General features: G+C 38.3%; 1 long non-coding RNA gene across 1 annotated transcript; it reads left to right on the top strand.

Annotated features, from left to right (window-relative positions):
- Nucleotides 1-496: 496 nt before the first annotated feature.
- On the top strand, nt 497-5,052 carry LOC112842979 (uncharacterized). Its single transcript, XR_003215057.1, has 2 exons — nt 497-631; nt 2,922-5,052. It is a non-coding gene; the product is annotated as an uncharacterized LOC112842979 (long non-coding RNA).
- The last annotated feature ends 2,005 nt before the right edge of the window (nt 5,053-7,057 follow it).

Raw genomic sequence — 7,057 nt, 5'->3', positions numbered from 1 at the left:
TCTGCACTGCAAAACTTGTCAACAGGCCATTAAGTGTTAAGCCTCCAAATCCATTTTTAATTAAAGAGTTTACTAAATTAAAATGCAAATCATCTTTCAAGACAAAATAAATGAACAATGCTTACTTAAATTATGAAAACAAGCTGTACTGTTGGGCGATCCATATTTTTTCACTGTTTATTTGTTTCTTATTCAACACCATGTTTCCAGAATTGGCTTTAATTAAATGGGGAATGGTCTGAATGGAGGTCTGTGGAGTGATCTGTTTGTTCAATGTAAATGATGCTGAAGAAATCTGCATTTACACGTGTTTTTTTCCCCCCAAGACAAATATAAACGATACCAGATTAAATGACTTGTTAAGATGGATTTTTTTTTTTTTTCACGAGGAGTGCAGGCTAGCTGAATCCAGAGCCTGTCTTGGGGAGGAGAACAAATCGGCTCCTTCATGGCCCAGTGAACCATCGACTCGGTAACCAGCGGAGTCCCTCAGATAGAAAAGATGCATGGTGCTTTAAACCATCGCAGGCTTCTGCTCCTCAGCCCCTCCTCCTCTCCTTTCCATTCCTTTTGCTTGGGCTTGAAACCACTGCTCCATGACACTGGACATTACACATAGAATAAAAATGAGGTGAGGCAGCTGGAAAATTGAACATGTTGTCAGGCTGCAGTAGCTGTTTTCACTGATTTAGGAACTGTAGGCCACACTCGATTAGGGTCATTTATTTTGGGTAATGTAAATACAGTGATAGCGGGGTTGGCCATGTGAAGAATGGGAGTGTGTTGCTGAGTTTATTGGTAAATGGAAAGTTACAGCATGGTATTTTTAAAAACAGGGGACGATGGCTTTTCCGTCTACTGACTGTGATGATTATTGCAGTGTAGCATTTTGAGATAGAACCACAAACAAGTGATAAATGCTGTTCATAGCTGCCATTCTGTTGAATGACTTCAGTTAAACGCTACAGAGGGGTGCATGCAACCCTGGCAAAGTTAATGTTTGTTCAAGTGAACGGCTCAGTATATTACATACAGGTCTTACTGATCTATGACATGTACATTTTCATTTATCCTTATTCAAGCTGAGACTCCAAGCAAAAGAGGTGCAAAAGAATTATTGTCTTTTTCATCTTTAGTGCTTTATTGAAAACTCTCATTGTGCCACAAGTACAAGCAAATATCAGAAGATTATCTCAAAGCGATGGCTGAAAGGCAAGCGGCTTAGCTCCCATGCAATCTTTGATCTCTGCTTTGAGTTGTTGCCTCAGTTTAACGGAAGAAAACAAATGAGCATTCAAAAGCCACATGTAATGAATTTCTGAGAGAAAGCTGCAGATTTGCATGCTGCCTGTGTGTTTTGCAAACATTTGGCATATGTGAACTTATCAAGTTTAAGAGGTGAAAACAGGTCACAACATTAGAGTCGCATTTACCAAGACCATCAGGTAGTCATGTGACTTATATAAGTCTAAAGTAGATACAAAAGCATCATTTTTTCAGATGAATTTTTGATAGATTCTGCAAATATAAATATAAACTGACTGAATATAAAACAGGGGTGATTAATTTAAAATATCCTTTGCAGATATGCTCCAACTGTTTTGTCTTTTTAATCTGTTTCATCCAGCAGATGACATGTCAGTCATCTGAACTGTACTAACCTGCATGAAAGGTGCTACGCAAATAGAGTATTTTACTGAAGGCTGATAATTTTTCAGTACAAAAACAGCAATTTGGCACATTTTACTTATATATATCTCTTCTTTTGCTAAAAATCATCTCATTTTAAAAAAAAAACCATGTTGTTTGAAGACAGGTGCAACTTCACTGCCCTTAATGATGTAAAAATTATGATGATTTTTAGTCATTATCATGAAGCTTTTAAGAACTTTCTCCACTCCACTTTTTACTTTATTACTTTATATTGTTCTGCTACTAGATTTAACTTTTTTCTTTTTACAATATTGTTGCCAAATTGGTTCAGGGGATACGGGACACTGTAGTTTTATCCTGTTTTGTTTAGTCCTGGTTTATTTATATGAGATGGGCTTTTATTCAGTTGATTATACATTTATCTGATCACCAAAACAAATAAATCAGAGAGATTTTTGCACTACAAACAATGCAAAGAAAAGCTATTCAACAAAACAAAACAATATCTGCAAGCCTTACTTGCTTTTACTTAACAAAAGGAGCACAGCGTGTTGTAGTAGTTTCCTGGTACATAAATGCCAAACGTTAAAGGAAGGTAAATAACCTCTGCATAGCTGAAGTGACCATTCTGCTGAAACGTCTAATAAAACAACAGCCGGTGGCCACGGCTTTCGCTCCCTTGCTGATTAACGGCTCAGGTCGTTAGAAGTCAACCGAGGTGACCTCGCTGCTCTTTGACCTCTGTTAGTCAGTATGCTGTAATTGCCGTGTCCTTGTCTCAGGCTAGCTGGAGCATGTTTTAAAAGGATGGCGATAATAACTAACACACATAAACACGCACAAGCAGTCATTGCTCTCACAGTTTCCCTTCTCGTAAATCACAGGCCCAAACGCTCACACTTTCATTCTTGCACATCTCGCTCACACGCTTCCCTGCATCCGTGTTTGCAAACTGTCACGATTAGTGCAAGAGACTGAAGGAGCTGAACGTTCTAGAAAAAGTTCAAAGACCTTAATTAACACTTTTGAATTCACAACAGGTATGAATTTGCAGCTTTTTAGAAAGTTAGTGAACTCGATATTCAAACAGTGGCTTTCAGTTTTTGTAAGTCCAGATGTCACAGGGTCATGTGACAGGAAAGTCTTCACTGTTCTCTCTGGTTGCAGCTACAGATTGGTTATGGTTATTTTCACATGTGGAATTGCATGTAAGTCTACTTTGTTTTCCAAAGATGTATTTTTTACAATTATTCTCTCTTCCTCCACAGCCTCTGGTGTAGGTAAGGTCTCTGAATATGTAGGTGAGTATTAGTTTGTGTGCGAGAGGAGCCGGGCAACTTCACACCAGGACAGAATTTGAGACAAAGAGGAAAAACAGACGGCAGGTCAACCTGAGAGGACGCGGGGACCACGGCACACGCATTCTCAGCCATCTCATTTCCTAATTTTAGTTTCACTCCTATATAAAGTAGCTACACACAGATACAGTAACAAACACACAGCGTTTCCATCACATTAGAAGATGTTACTTTGACTTGCATTCATTTCCTGGAGACTTCTAACCATAGCTGCTGCTGTGTAACCCTTTCCAACACCTTAGGTCAACTCTTCATGATTGTATTTAACCAAATTACTGTTCACACAAGGAATCTGCATACACACACACACACACACACACAGGCACTCCCCCTGACTGTGTAGTGGCCTTCCTTTTGCCTACAGCTCCAGGTCACTGATCGCACTCTGTGTGACCTTTAGGCCATGATACTTTCAGTGTCCTATTTGCTTCCAGTTACTATGTTAGATCCATTTTCATTAGTTCAATGCCAAATTCACTCCTGTTAATACCTTTTAATGGTGGTTCTGAAAAGCACCAGCAAATATTATAGTATATAATTGTGCTGAAATTAAATTGAAAGCTATATTTGTAACCATCTGTAATTTTGACCTTAGAACTGAAGAAGCTTCTTGGATGAGAGGTGAAACGTCTTCAAGCAACTCAAAGAAGTCCAGATGCTTTTCTTTGCAAGCTCCTTTGACTACGATGACCTGGATGACTGAGAACCTTCACAGACATCTGTAGTTATTAATTTAAAGTGAAGACCCAAACAAAATGAGGGTTTTTTTTCTTTTTATGTTTTGTTTTCACTACATAACAAAATTGGTCTATTTTAACCAGGGTGAGAAAGGAAAGGTCACTTTTCAACAGCAGCTCAGTCAAGTTAGCAAAATTAATAGTAATTTTTGTTAATTTTGGGTCATTTTTTATAATAATATTTGCAGCTAAATATCACATTTTCATTTCAGCGAGCTTATTTGAAACAGGCAAATCCACGTCTTTAGGACTCTTTGATCAGTGCTGGCAAGATTCCCAAACAACCGCAATAAGTCGTTCCATCCATTTACTTAACTGCTTATCCAGTTTTGGGTTGCTGGGAGCTGTAGCCTATCCCAGCTGTCATGGGGTGAGAGGCAGATACACTCATGACAGGTCAGCAGTCCATCACAGGGCTAGCACAGCTAACACACCTGCAGCCAATTTAGAATCAGCTTAACAACCTATTATTTGGACTGTGTTAGGAAACTGAAGTACCCAAAGAAAACCCACACAGGCACAGAGAGAACATGCAAAGTCCACACAGAACATGCAGGATTAATGCCATTATTGTCCCAGTAACGTCTGGCAAGCTTAGGTAAGATAAAAATAGGAATAAAAACATTCATATAGCAAGAATTTTTCTTGTTTTTATGTAGCTTTGGTGATTTTTGTGTGTGTGTGTTATTGCACGTGGACCAAAGACTGTGCGGTGTACAGAATGATGTAGTGGCCGTTTCTTTGTCAGCTGATGTAATACAACACCACAAACTGCGCCATCCTGCTTCTCACCCACACAGAGGGAGATGTGGGACAGTGTTCTTTTCTTGACAAGCAGCTCTTCATATCACTTGACAAAGTATCAGGGTGCCTGGAAGTGTTAGATGCTGGCATTTGCACTTAAAGCCTTCGTGAATAGCTGCTCGGTGCCAAGCGAGGGCTTAGGCTAAATCGATGATGACTGTGCCAAGAGAGAGAATGAAAGGGTAAATTTTGCACAGCTGTCCCTACAAATAAGGGAGGCAAATATCATTCTGAGGAGAAGCATGTGAGTGGTCTTAGTTTCACTCAAAAACATGATTTGGATATTTTAAGAGGATCAAAACTGTGTTAGGGGCAACTTTACTAAAAGCTGAGGGAAAAGTCACAATAAAATATGTTCTGGGTAACCTAAAAAAAAAGGTTTACAGAACAAATTAAATGCAGTAAACTGATTGATGTTAAGTAGAAACACAATGTGTTTGTGCTTTCTAGTTTTTTCCGTTAATGACATGCAATAGTAGCAGCCGAAGTGCCTCATTCGATGCTTACTGCGTGACTCGGTGCATTTTGCACACATGTGGTCACCATTATTTATCAATCAGTTAAAGCATTGGGTTCTCACGTCCATGTGTCAACAAATAAAATCGAAAAATCGGAAACGTTTTTTTTTCTTTGGTTGGTTTTTGTTGGAATGGGTGGATCTTAATGTTGAATTAATGACACGAATATATTACACACGAAAAACAATAAAATGCATCTAAATTTCACGTGTTCGCTTTGTTTATACACCTTTTGCTTAATTTGCGTGGTAGAGCAGTGGAGTGAATCATGTTAAATTGCTTCACATATTGGCTTTGACTTGATCTGATAAATACTGAATCATCCTACTGTTGCTGCTCTTGGATGGAAAACTTGCACGTGTGGCACTGTGGACCAGCTGAGCTCAAATCTTACTGAAATGTATGACTTTCAGATGTTTCTGACGCAGTATTGACTCAGCATTTAATGTCACGGCTCTTTAAATAAGGGACGCGTTAATAGACATCAGATTTTTACAACAGTCACCGAAATTTCTGATTTGTTCTGCCGTGGGAAATGTGAAGTTTCGTAACATCTGAAGTCAGAGAGGTAAAGTTTCAGAGTTTGCGTTTACTTTTAGAGCCCCATGCTATGTAGATTTTTAGCAAATTTGACAGGTCAAAAACTTGTATACAAATCATGCTGATAACTATCATATGTCAGTGCGCCAATTGTGCTACATTTTAGCAGCAAATTGCTGCACTGCTGTAGCTTTCTATCTTATTTTCTCTTGTTTAGTGATAATTAATGGTAGACCTTGCCATTGAGAGCTGTACATTACAGTTTTGTAGGTTTCACGTTAAATAATAAGTCTATTATTCAGTTTCAGAAAAAAATAATGTCTTTAGTTGTGATGAAACAACTTCTAACTAAAACAAACAAATCATGTGGAGTACTTGTACATTTATTATTATTACTAGCTATATTACTGGGTAGAGTCCTCAGGGTGTAGACCAGAATCTGCTGGAGAAATCATGTATCTCATCTGGCCTGAGAATGGCTGCTGAGAAGGATCTGGAACTGGTGCCTCTGTGACCCCATCACAGACTGATGGCTGGATGAGTTGCTGCTGTTAATGTTGTCATTATCAGTCTTGCCAACTCCTCAGTAAGGAAAATCGCTATTGGTTGTCCTAGAAGTCGCTATTAGTCGCTAAATGACATCATCGCCTAATTTGCATAATCGGTCATGCTTATATAATTGTAACCTACGTTGTAGAAGAGAGAAATAACATCATGGAAGAGACATAAAGTGAGTAAAAAACACCCTAAATCCATTTAGAATATATTTAGAACTACAAATTAAATTCTTTTAGCGATTATTTCAGAGGATCAAATTTATATTCTAGCTTAGTCTTTGTCAGTAAAAGTTTCTCTTTGAAGTTCCACAGGGTTCCATCCTTGGTCCTCTGATGTTTATATTCAGTTTTAAAAGTTAATCATCTTTACCTTCAACAGTTTTTTATTGATTGATTTATTTTGTATTGCTTCTGTATGTACATTTCAGTCACTTTTATTTCACATCAAACTATGATGACTACTTCTCTGGCAGTAATGGTGCACAAACTGTAAATAAAGCATTTCTGTTCTGTTGAGTGAAAATAACCATTTAATCAGCTCTTCATGAACTAGTGCTGAAAACCTCTGATATGGCTGTCAAGTGCAGTGGAACGTCAGTGAAGTGGTCTGCAGTGAAACGTTTGAAATTTCAAACCATGTTTTTTGCTTTAATACTGAATGCATGTACCACTTGGATTATGTGAAGGAGCCATCTGTCTAGTAAATGTTTTGTTTTAGTTGAATTTTGTACATTTATCATAGAAAGCAGCTCCCTGGTGCACATTGGCAACTTGAAGTTTTGCAACTTAACTTTTTCCAGCAAACCAAAATGCTTTTGGCCAGCCCCACAACGTAGTAGCTGAAATGAGCTGGGGTTTACCCACTCTTGTATTTACAGCTGGACGACTGC

This window comes from Oreochromis niloticus, linkage group LG18 (assembly GCF_001858045.2).
Source record: "Oreochromis niloticus isolate F11D_XX linkage group LG18, O_niloticus_UMD_NMBU, whole genome shotgun sequence".
NCBI lineage: Eukaryota > Metazoa > Chordata > Actinopteri > Cichliformes > Cichlidae > Oreochromis > Oreochromis niloticus.
The sequence above is the reverse complement of the archived record's forward strand: the minus strand, read 5'-3'. Positions and strand labels throughout refer to the sequence as shown.